Raw genomic sequence first — 13,417 nt, 5'->3', positions numbered from 1 at the left:
AGCGAGCAAGCAGGGAGAGGGATGAAAACAAACACTGGAGTGGGAATTTCTGCCTAGAACTGAACAGTCTCAATGTTTATCTGGAGGAAGTTCTGGGTCATTTCTGGCTTGACACTGGAAGTGCAGCAACAATCAAGGGTGGTACTGAGAGGTAAACCTGGGTCGTCAATGTATATATGGAAATTGACCCCATGCTTACAGATAATGTTGTTAAGGAGGATCATGTATGTGAGGAATAGGAGGGACCAAGGATGGAACATTAAGGCACATTAGATGTGACTGTCAGCACTCGAGAGGAGAAGCCATTGCAGGAACTATGCTGGTTACATTGAGACATGTGGCGATGGTACCATGAAAGGGCAGTGCCATGGGTGTCCCACAGAGGAGAAGTAGGGGAAAGAGGCGGAAGCAGTCAATTGTTTCAAAAGCCATAGAGAGGTCAAGTTTGGATAATAACATAGGATATTAGTGACTTCAACCATGGTAATCTCAGTGTTGATGGGGAGATGGAAGCTAGTCCAAAAGTATTCAACCAGCTTCCTTGCAACTTCAAAACTTCCTTCATACACTCCTTGCAGTTATTTAGGGAGTTAAGTTGGGGGGGGTGGTTGGTGAGGGGGTGCTGGCCTTGAAAAGTACAGTATTACACTTCCGTTGAAGTAGACTAGACTGCTGTCTTTATAAAATAAGCATGTCTTCTACAATTGAATATACTGTAAATTGCGGTGAGATGAAGGCAGCATGTAAACAGATGGCATCATGCGTGGTTTATAACTCTGGCTTCAAACGCAGAAAATTATGAACCATAATTAAATATACAAAGGGCTCAGCTATTTAGATGAACAGGGTGTGGCTTCTTTAGTAATTTAATTCTCTGCCTCTACCTGTTTAAAGTTCTAGAGAAATATGATTATTTTATCCTCTCATTTATTATACTCTGACAGACCCTACTTAAATATTCAAAACTGATCATTATACAGATAAAGCTTACCTTACACAGGTGATTTAGAGAATACAGGAATATATGATGCTTTTGAATGTCATGCACTTTGACTTTAGTCATCTAAAACTTTTCAATTCACAACAGCTTTTCCTTCATCAAGTATTTTTACTCTTTTGAAGCAAATGGTAATTTCACAACCTGTCCGTATTGGACAAAAATCCACTGGTTTGTGGTCAGCAACACATTAACTTTGAAATTACACTGAGCGAATATAAATATGCAGAGGCTTAACGCATCCATGTGAAATTTCTTTGAAATTTTGTTTAAATTGTTAACACCACTGTTCAAATAGCAGACATAAGAACTTCATATGCATGGTTAATTGTTTGTACACTTTTAGCTGCATAGTGTGATTTTAAAGCTATGGTGTTCTAAGATTCAGTTGAAGATCCGTAAGGAATTTTGAGCTTCAACGTACTGACTGATAGAATGAACAAAATGGCTTTCCTGTGATGACAAGTTCTAAATGTTTGTTTATCTATGTGAAAGACAGTTATTCATAACTTGTTTGTGTCTGCAGTACTCTTGGTTTGAACTGATGAAAGGAATCCCTATTGATAAGGCACCCTCTATTTATTATTCTTCTTCCCCATTCCTACCCCCCACCCCACTTCTCCTGAAGGAATTGACTGCTGGGCTATGGTTCCAGCTGTACCACTGAAGTGACCATTCTTCATGTGTGAGCTGAGACGGTGAGTGCTGGAAGCCATCTAAGCCCAAACCTGTCTCTCCCAATGTCCACACATACGCACTTTCCAACAGGAACCACTGATAGCAATTAGGATTTTTTTTTCCTCTTCCCTAGCCTAGTAGTGCTGTGGCCAGTTGTAGTTCTCTTCTCTGACTTGGTTGAATTAAGTTAACTCAGCACAGAACAGGAGGGATCAAACCAGGAACTTCATCGTCTGTTTAGAGCAATACCATGTTTACTCACTAAGTCATCAGCATGGACAATTGAGCTTTTTTTGTCAGTTTAGTAGCTCAAGTAGAAAAGCTATATCTTCCAATGAATCACAGGGCTGTTTGCAATTTGAATCTGCCTGCCCCAATTGTGGCTGTTTCATCAGTTCTTGTCCGGGCTACAAGAAAGAGCACCTTCTAAAAGGAATCCATTCTATCATGGGTATAATACAACAACTTGGGCACTTTTAAAGTAGAAAAACATCACAAGGCACTTCACAATGGTGTCATCAGACTAATATGGATGCTGAGCCAAAGAAGATATTAGGAGGGGTGAACTAAAGCTTGGTCAGAGAAGTGGGTTTTAAGGAGGGTCTTAAGGGAGGAGAGGGAAGTGGAGAGACTGAGGAGTTTAGGGAGGGAATTCCAGAGTGTGGAGCCTAGACAGCTGAAGACATTGCTGAAAATGATGGGACATAGGAAGGGAGGAATGCACAAGAGGCTAGAGTTGGAGGAACACAGAGTTCTGGGGGATTACCAGTTATTTAAATCTGCTTGGTCCTGGTCACTTTGACAGTATTTATCAAATCAGAGATTCTCAGCCCGATTTTTAACTCCAGGCCAATTTTCGGCGGGTGAGTTAGAAACTCACTCTCTGCTCCAGAAATAAGGTCCAGGGTATTTTAACTCAGTGTTGTCCAACAGAAATTTCTGACTAGCTAAAAGGTGTGGCTACAGTGACACCTTTAAGCCACATACCCTAATTTTAGTAGAAAACATCACACTTGCTTACACAATACAGGTAAATGTACTTCACAGGTGTATATTTACTTAGCAAGCAACCACGTAATGGTCAGCACTGTTTTAACTCGTGGGACTCATTTAAATCCCGCCGGTCGACTTCCCACTCGTTCCAGCCGGGAAGTCAGCAGGAGCTGACTAATTATAGTCCGGTTCGGAGGCTGTCCGCCAAGACCAGGTCACTCCAGCTCCTCCTGACTCCACAAGGAAAGTTTAAAAAAAAACATAACTTTTTGAGCCTCATCTGGCCCCAATCCTCATCCCCGCTGGGTTAGCAGGAAACACACTGCAGCTTCCCAATCAGGTTGCCAAGTTAAAATAGCAGTCGGGTTCTGACTATGTCATCGGGACCCAACAAGCATCTATAAAAAAAGAATCCCACTGGCTTTAGGTGGGTGTCTTTGCTGCCTGTTCAGTTGAGCAGGTTAAAATCAGGAACCGTCAGCTCCTGGGTTGGTAAGTAACCTGAGAACATGCAAAAATGACGGACAGGAAAAGATCATCTGGTCTATAAAGCCTGCCCCCATACAGTTGTGATGCATGAAGCATCATGATTAGACACCCTCCACCCACCAGGAGCCATGTAATCTACTGAGAGAGGAAAAAAAATTAAAAATGCAAGACCAATTAGGGAAAAATAATCTGGAAAATTCCTCTCCGACCCATTAGATGCTTGAAAACTATTCCAGGAGACCACATTGACCATCCTTATATTTCCTGTTATTTCACCTGCTTTTTATAAGATGTGAGCTCCACCCCAGCCAGGAACTGGTCCAGATCTCTTTTGAAGGTTTGCAGAAAGTCAGCACAAGCTGGCAATTTGTTCCAAAGGTGTACTATCCTCTGGGAAAGGAAGATCTGCCTAACATCTAACCTGGGTGATTTTAGCTGCTCACCCGCTTGGGTTCTGCTGGACGGATTGGTTAAGACCACCCCCATTATCAAATGCAAATGGCATGTGTGATGTCAGAATGCCTCCCACATCATTTTCCTGTGACTTCACCTGGCAGAGGCTCAAAGGTTGCAGCGTCCACTGAAAATGGGCCTTGGAGGTTGCACCCAGCCTCTCAGATTGGAGGATGTGAGAAGGGGACTACAAGCAATCTCCTTGCATTTCTAAATAAGTACTTTATTTTCAGGGGCAGCAAGGAGAATCATTAGGGCTGTAAGCCTTCTGGCTGCTATTTGGACAGCAACTGAAAGGCCTGAAGCTAGTAGCCATTGCTACATTGGGGGCGGTGGGGGGGGGGGGAGAGAAGAGGAAAGGTGGGGGGGAGTGCACTTTGAAGCCATAATAAATGACTAGAACCTGCAAATACAGATGGATTCAGGTCTGTTCAGGTGGACTACACTTAGGGCTCGCTCAGGCAGAGCAGAGAGGTGAAAATTCAACCCATATGTCTTTTTAGTAGATTCCTTATCTCATGTTTGTATTGCCAAACATGGAAGGTTTGCAATCACAGCTGTTGTCATCACATGGAAATTGTTGATGTGTCATGTTTTTCCCTTTATTGCTTTGGTTTGCATTCTCTAAATTTTATTTTGACTTATATGCAAATATTTAAATGAAAAAACATTGTGGGGGGGGGAGGAGAATTTCCATCAGAATGCAAACAATTTTAAATGGTCCGGTGCTTCTCCAGTGGCATAATGTGTACAGGCACAACTTGATATAGCACTTTACCATACAGAAATTTCCAGATTCATTTCCTGCTCTGCACCGTTAGCTGATCTCAGCCAGGGAGTAGTTGGGTGCTACAATTGATCTTGGTGCACCTCAGCTAGGGAGGGGAATATTAGTCAGGTTTCCAACTCCTGATATCTATTCATTTGACCCCTGCTGGAACCTACCCATGTGAGGGCATCAGGTGACAATAGGATTGGGTTCCGCAGTGGATTCCTTCCATGGTTGAATAACCCTGCAATACTCATTATTTAGATTCATACATGAAGAATGGCTACTTGGGTGAAGTGTCAGAGACCTGCAGATACCTATGAAATGGTTTCTAGCAAGATTCTGCATGTTCAGAAGAGAATGGGAGAAAATTGGAGAACAAAAATAGTCTGAGCTGTTTGCTGAGGTAACTACTCAACTTTTTCAAAATGGTTTTGCACTCATTCCTGATGCAGCCAAAGCTGAGACAATAAGTTAAACTGTATTGGGTGAAAACTATGCTTAGTTTTCAACTGAGTTCCATTGAAGACTCATGTTTCATGTTACTATTGTAATATATTTAAACACAGGAGACTGAGGATTTGTAAAGAACCCAATGCCTAAGAAGTTTTGAAAAATGCTACAAAGAGTTAAAAGTAAAAAATATTAATGAGCTTCATGTCAACTGCCTTCATTAAGAAAGATTAACAGGTGAACTTCTACTGATCATCAATCCTCTATTTAAAAGCTACCCTTCCCATCATTACTTGTGTAGTAAATTTTAAAGTCCTTTAAGACCACTTTTTCTGGGTTTGAATTGGTTAATTTTTGCATTGAAAGGGGAATCAGTTATTAAATTTAGTCCTTGTGAATCCCCTTGTGTACATATTGTGTGGCAAGGGTGCTGTCATTTTCTAATTAGTTTCTCAATTATTTAACAGTATCATATTACACCATTGTCTGAGATGTATAGGACTCCAGATATAGTCAAACTGATATGCCATGGCTGCAAAGGTCCTGACAGTTCAAATATTAAATATCCATGAAGTACCAGACTTGATGCACGATCCCAGACAATGCCATATATATTAGCTTACAGTTGAAGATTCTTATTGTCTAAGAATTGCATTCAGGTACTGTATCGTAGAAGTAGTAAGTTTTAAATAGCAAAATGTGGGATATTAGAATCCTAGATTAAATATAGGAAACATTTAAAGTTTAAAGGAATATATCTTCTCCATCACAAAGACTGCCTATTTCCACCTTTAACATCGCCTGCCTCAACCCCTGCCTCAGTCCATCTGCTGCCAAAACCCTCATCCACGCATTTGTCACTTACACACTCGACTATTCCAATGCTCTCCCAACCTCCATAAACTTCAGCTCACCAAAACTCTGCTGCCTATATCCTATCCTGCACCAAGTCCAGCTCGCCTACCATCCCTGTGCTCGCTGACCTACGTTGGTTCCCGGTCCTCTAATCGCTCAAATTTAAAATTCTCATCCTTGTGTTTCCATCCCTTCATAGCCTCACCCCTCCCTTTCTTTGTAACCTTCTCCAGCCCTAGAACTCTCCAAGAACTCTGTGTTCTAACCCTGTGCATCCCCCCACCAATAGCAGCCATGCCTTCAGCCACCTTGGCCCCAAGCTCTGGAATTCACTCCATAAATATCTCCACCTCCCTCTGCTCCTTTAAGACGCTTCTTAAAACCTACCTCAATGATCAAACTTTTAGTCCCTCCTCCTAATATCTCATTCTTTGGCTTGGCGTCCATTTTTGTCTGATTATGCTTCTGTGAAGCACCCAGGAACATTTTTCTGCGTTAAAAAGGTGCTATCTATATGTGCAAGTTGTTGTTGTGGTAATTTTATTACTTTTTAAAAAATTGATCATTTACTTCATGCACTCTTACAATCATAGTGGTTGTAAGACCTAAACAAAACACAGCAGATTTGCAAAAATATTCTCTGCTGCTTAGATGTCATGAAACTAATAAGCCTCAAATGAGCCTACAGATTTAGAAGAAACATTTTCTTTGCAGAGTGGAAGGAATGTGGAAACGACTCCCAAGAACAGTAATTCAGGCCGAGTTAACTGACTCCTTCAAAAAAGAACTAATTAAGTATGGTTGGGAATGAGGTTTGAATTTATCTGAAAAGGTATAGACCGAGGTGATCAAGTACTCCACAAGACGCAATGGTTCCTTGCTGCTGGATCAGGAATGAACGGTTATCTCTAGAGGGCAGCATGTCCAAGTCAAATAATATAGATGTAAGGATGAAAGAATATTCTGGAGTTTTACTTTGTTGCCTGGGGATCAATGAATACTTATATAGAACTGTCTCTCAGGTGATTAACTGGGTGGATAGAGACCATGAGAGGTTAGACTGTGTGTTGCTTGTGGAAGGAGTGAGCATGATGGATAAAATGACCTTCTGTTAGTCCATACTTTCATATGTGCTAATGATATGAATGAAATAGCCTGTTAATTATTTGGGGAGGGAGAAGCAAGAAAAAAGTGGTGGAACAATATTGTGTGGAAGGAGAGGAACACAGAAAAGCTGTAGTTCATTGATACGTTGAAATAATAGGCTAATTACTTATGAAATGGCTAGAAAGAAAGAAAGAAAGAATTTGCATTTATTTGGCACCTTTCACATTCTCAGCACAGCCCAAAGTGTTTCACAACTAATTAATTACTTTTGAAATGTGGTCATAGTTGTTATGTAAGCAAATACAGCAGCAACTTGTGCACAGCATGGTACCATAAGCATCAAATGAGATAAATAACTCGTTAATCGGTTTTGGTGGTGCTGGTTGAGGATTGATGTTTGCTACAACTCACTCGTTCTTCAAATAGTATTGTGGGATCTTTTATGTCCATAGGGACAAGATGACATGATTAATTAATGATCTCAAAGTAAAGGATCCCTTGGGAAGCAGTGATCATAACATGATAGAATTTCACATCCAGTTTGAGAGCGAGGATCTTGGGTCTGAAACGACTGTATTAAACTTAAATAAGGGCAATTATAAAGGAATGAGGGCGGAACTGGCTAAAGTGGACTGGGTAAACAGGTTAGATGGTATGATGGTGGATAAGCAGTGGCAAACATTTAAAAAGATATTTTATGACTTGCAACAAAAATATATCCCTGTGAGGAGGAAAGACTCCACAAAAAAGGTGAACCAACTATGGCTAACTAGGGAAGTAAAGGAGGGTATCAGGTTAAAAGAAAAAACAGACAACATGGCAAAGATTACTGGTAAGCCTGAAGATTGGAAAAACTTTAAAAACCAGCAAAGGATGACTAAAAGAATAATAGAGGGAGAAAATAAATTATGAGAGTAAACTAGCAAGAAATATAAAAACTGACAATAAAAGCTTCTACAAGTATATAAAAAGAGGGTAGCTAAAGTAAACATTGGTCCCTTAGAGGATGAGACTGGGGAATTAATAATGGAAAACAAGGAAATGGCAGAGGAATTGAACAGATATTTTATATCCGTCTTCACAGTAGAAGACACTAATAATATACCAATAATAGTAGAAAATCAAAGGGCAAAGGGGAGGGAGGAACTAAAAACAATCACTATCACTAGAGAAAAAGTATTAGGTAAACTAATGGGTCTAAAGGCTGACAAGTCACCTGGACCTGATGGCTTGCATCCGAGGGTCTTAAAGGAAGCGGCGACAGAGATAGTGGATGCATTGGTTGTAATCTTCCAGAATTCCAGATTCTGGAAAGGTCCCAGCAGATTGGAAAACCGCAAACGTAACACCCCTATTCACGAAGGGAATGAGACAGAAAGCAGGTAACTATAGGCAGTTAGCCTAACATCTATCATTGGGAAAATACTAGAATCCATTATTAAGGAAGTAGTAGCAGGACATTTGGAGACTCATAATACAATCAAGGAGAGTCAACATGGTTTTATGAAGGGGAAATCATGTCTGACAAATTTATTAGAGTTCTTTGAGGAAGTAACGGGCAGGGTGGATGAAGGGGAACCAATGGATGCAGTAAATTTGGATTTCCAAAAGGCATTCAGTAAGGTGCCACATAAAAGATTACTGCACAAGATAAGAGCTCATGGTGTTGGGGACGATGTAGACATAGAAATACGGCAGGGGGACTGTGATATACTCGAACATATTAACATCGAGCGGGAGGAGGTATTGGCGGTTTTAGCAGGCCTAAAAATGGATAAATCCCCAGGCCCGGACGAAATGTATCCCAGGCTACTGTGTGAGGCAAAGGAGGAGATTGCGGGGGCTCTAACACATATATTCAGAACCTCTCTGGCCACAGGGGATGTGCCAGAGGACTGGAGAACCGCTAATGTAGTACCATTATTCAAGAAGGGGAGTAGGGAAAAACCGGGGAACTACACGCCAGTGAGCCTAACATCAGTGGTAGGAAAATTATTGGAAAAAATTCTGAAGGACAAAATTTGGAGAAGCAAGGATTAATCAGGGATAGTCAACATGGCTTTGTCAAGGGAAGATCATGTCTGACTAATTTGATTGAATTTTTTGAGGGGGTGACTAGGCGTGTGGATGAGGGTAACGCAGTGGATGTGGTATACATGGATTTCAGTAAGGCCTTCGATAAAGTCCCCCACAGGAGACTGGTCAAGAAGGTACGAGCCCATGGAATCCAGGGTGCCTTGGCACTTTGGATACAAAACTGGCTTAGTGGCAGAAGGCAGAGAGTGATGGTCGAAGGTTGTTTTTGTGACTGGAAGCCTGTGGCCAGTGGGGTACCACAGGGATCGGTACTGGGTCCCTTGCTGTTTGTGGTCTACATTAATGACTTGGATATGAATGTAAAAGGTATGATCAGTAAGTTCGCTGATGATACAAAAATTGGTAGGGTGGTAAATAGCGAGGAGGATAGCCTCAGTCTGCAGGACGATATAGATGGGTTGGTCAGATGGGCGGAACAGTGGCAAATGGAATTTAACCCGGAAAAGTGCGAGGTGATGTACTTTGGAGGGACTAACAAGGCAAGGGAATACACAATGAATGGGAGGACCCTAGGCAAGACAGAGGGTCAGAGGGATCTTGGTGTGCAAGTTCACAGATCCCTGAAGGCGGCGGAACAGGTAGATAAGGTGGTAAAGAAGGCATATGGGATACTTGCCTTTATTAGCCGAGGCATAGAATATAAGAGCAAGGAGGTTATGATGGAGCTATATAAAACACTGGTTAGGCCACAGCTGGAGTACTGTGTGCAGTTCTGGTCGCCACACTACAGGAAGGATGTGATCGCTTTGGAGAGGGTGCAGAGGAGATTCACCAGGATGTTACCAGGGCTGGAGCACTTCAGCTATGAAGAGAGACTGGGAAGATTGGGTTTGTTTTCCTTGGAGCAGAGGAGGCTGAGGGGGGACATGATTGAGGTGTACAAAATTATGAGGGGCACAGATAGGATGGATACTAAGGAGCTTTTTCCCTTCGTTGAGGGTTCGATAACAAGGGGACATAGATTCAAGGTAAAAGGCGGGAGGTTTAGAGGGGATTTGAGAAAGGACTTTTTCACCCAGAGGGTGGTTGGAGTCTGGAACTCACTGCCTGAAAGGGTTGTGGAGGCAGGAACCCTCACAACATTCAAGAAGCATTTGGATGAGCACTTGAAATGCCATAGCATACAAGGCTACGGACCAAATGCTGGAATATGGGATTAGAGTAGACAGGGCTTGATGGCCGGCGCGGACACGATGGGCCGAAGGGCCTCTATCCGTGCTGTATGACTCTATGACTGGCATGGATAGAGGATTTGCTAACTAACAGAAAACAAAGAGTCGGGATAAAAGAGCCATTTTCAAAATGGCAATCTGTAACTAGTGGGGTGCCGCAGGGATCAGTGCTGGGGTCTCAACTATTTACAATATATATCAATGACTTGGATGAAGGAACAGAGTGTCTTGTGGCCAAATTTGCTGATGATACAAAGATAGGTGGAAAAGCAAGTTGCGATGAGGACAAAAAGTGTCTGCAAAGGGATATTGATAGGTTAAGCGAATGGGCAAAAATTTGGCAGATGGAATATAATGTGGGAAAATGTGAAGTCATCCACTTTGGGAGGAAAAATAAAAAAGCAAAATATTATTTGAATGGAGAAATACCACAAAACGCTGCAGTACAGAGGGATCTGGGTGTCCGCGTACATGAAACACAAAAAGTCAACATACAGGTGCAGCAGGTGATCCGGAAGGCAAATGGAATATTGGCTTTTATTTCTAGGGGGATGGAGCATAAAAGCAGGGAAGTCATGCTACAACTGTACAGGGTGCTGGTGAGACCACACCTGGAATACTGGGTACAGTTCTGGTGCCCTTATTTCAGGAAGGACATACTTGCATTGGAGGCAGTTCAGGGAAGGTTCACTAGGTTGATTCTGGGTATGGAAGGGTTGTCTTATGAGGAAAGATTGAACAGGTTGTGTCTATACTCATTGGAGTTTAGAAGAATGAGAGGAGATCTTATTGAAACATACAAGATTCTGAGGGGACTCGATAGGGTAGATGCTGAGAGGATGTTACCCTCATGGATGAATCTAAAACTAGGGGGCATAGTCTCAGAATAAGGGGTCACCCGTTTAAGATGGAAATGAGGAGGAAGTTCTTCTCCCAGAGGGTCGTGAATCTTTGGAATTCTTTACCCCAAAAAGCTGTAGAGGCTAAGTCATTATATACATTCAAGGCTGAGTTAGACAAATTTTTGATCAGCAAGGGAGTCAAAGGATATGGGGAAAGGGCGGGCAAGTGGAGTTGAGGTGAAAATCAGATCAGCCATGATCTCATTGAATGGCAGAGCAGGCTCGAGGGGCCGAATGGCCTACTCCTGCTCCTATCTTTTATGGTTTTATGGTCTTATGATCTTATGACAAGGCCTCGGTTTAATGTCTCAGCTGCAAGACAGCATTTCCAACAATGCAGCATTTCCTCAGTACTGTACTAGAATGCCAGTCTAGGTAATATTGTCAAATTCAAGAGGAATCTTGGACCCCTTTTTACTCAGAGGCAAGAGTGCTACCACGGAGCCAAGCAGACTAAGTGGACCACTTTGAGGGGGGGGGAGGGCGTGGAAGGTGTGTTGAAAAAAATAATTTAAGTAATTGTGTGTCATATTTTACCGTCAGGGTTGTAGACAAATTCTTATAAACCTTAGTAAAATGCATTTGGGAAAGGGAGATTTCATGAGCTTAATTGTGGGATGGTATCATTCAAGAAAATTAATTACAACTATGCGCTCACAGAAATCCTATAAGCAAGTACAAATTAATTATCAGGCATAGTCTAAGCTTCCACTAATTAATGACATTATAAAATAAACATTTGCTTTGATCTCTAGGCTCTATTTAAACAAAAGCAGTATTGAACCAACCAGAATATGATTAGGTGTGATTAGCATGTCACCAGATTTGAGATATGCTACCTTTGTTAGATTACACAGGAATGACTTTACAATATATAACAAATATTGCCTTACATCACAGTTTTGAGTCAGGACGTATTTGGTAAAGTGCTGTAGCCATTAATTTTAATTAACAAATATTACAGTAATAAATCTTGATAATGATACAACTACTGTCAACAAGCTTAATGCTAGGCCAAGCAACGCTACAAATGATTAATTTTCTAATTTTAGTACAAAGTCACCATGTGGGAGGGACAAATACAGCTTAGTTGAAAGACATGATGTGTTTGGCATGAAAGAGGAAACCAAGCTCCTTGGAGGAGTTTCAGAAATGAAGATGATATGGAGGTTCCACTGGAGGTCAAAGAAGACAGTAATGCCAAGAGTGCTGATGGACTAAGTTGATTGGTAAAAGGTCTAGCTGTATATTGTGAAAGACATAAGGAAATTTGGACTGACTTTCCTGTGGTCCCACTCTGCTTCTGGAAAAGCGGCTCGACAGAACTTCCGCCCACCCTTTGGCTGTTCCCCTGACCCTTTCTCATTTCCTGGAGTCAGGAATTTTGGACAGGTGCAGGCAAATTTATTGCATTGCTGGAGCACTTATCTCAGTTAGTTATGGAGGGAAGGAAAATGCTGGGCATTTCTGGCAGTGTAGGATGGCTTGTTATGCTCTGCAATCAACTGTATTAGAAAAACTGTGTATTTAAAATTTACCACCCATTGCTCAAGGCTCTTTGCATCACTGGACAGCAGTGATGCACATGCAGCCCTTGCACCCAGCATTTTAGGATGCAACTGATGGGAAGTTTGATGTATTTCCCTCATTACAGGTCATCACCCATTCATGTGTAGATGGGTGTGTTACGTAACCACCACACTACCAGCATAATTGTTGAATGGCAGGAACCTGATGTAACAGGTTCCCATCCCAGTTCTCACTGCTACTCTTGCAGCAAAAATAGACAGGAAATTTGGCACCATTATAGATTTGAAGAAACAACATTTTCATTCCCCACTGTAGCCACAGAGGTGATCAAGAATAGGGAGGCACATTTGCACTGTGAAAGATGGAATGTTGTGAGCACTAAGGATGTGCAAACTGACATAAGTTGATGAACGTGGAGTGGAATCATCAGGAAAAGAATGGATAAGGGTCGATAACAAGTGGAAGAGGTCATTGATATGGAGAGCGAGCACACAGTTCTGGGGAACCCTTGAGTTAATGGGAAAGAGTCAACGGCCCAGTACTTACAGCACAAATAGTATGGACATAGCTTTGGTGGTTATCTTGTTTTCATATATTCACACTCTTCCCTTGGAGAATAGTGCAAAGTAGTGGGAGTATTCACAGGCTGATTAACAGTCTGAAATGCCATAACATGAATGCTCCTTTCATGGCCATAACCATCTTTATACCAGCAGATAGGATGGTTAGTGTTATATGGCATGACACCCACACGACACAAGTATCATGCTAGATGTCAACCCAGAATTCAGAGCCAGAGGTCTGGTTTCCACTGACCAGGAATGTCTGGAGTAGGGTTCAAACCCTACACCTTCTGACTCAGGGGTGGGAATGCCACCACTAAGTCAAAGGTTTGCTCCAATATCTTAATTAGAAGTGCAAA

The sequence above is a fragment of the Heptranchias perlo genome, chromosome 11, assembly GCF_035084215.1.
Source record: "Heptranchias perlo isolate sHepPer1 chromosome 11, sHepPer1.hap1, whole genome shotgun sequence".
Classification (NCBI taxonomy): Eukaryota; Metazoa; Chordata; class Chondrichthyes; order Hexanchiformes; family Hexanchidae; genus Heptranchias; species Heptranchias perlo.
The sequence above is the reverse complement of the archived record's forward strand: the minus strand, read 5'-3'. Positions refer to the sequence as shown.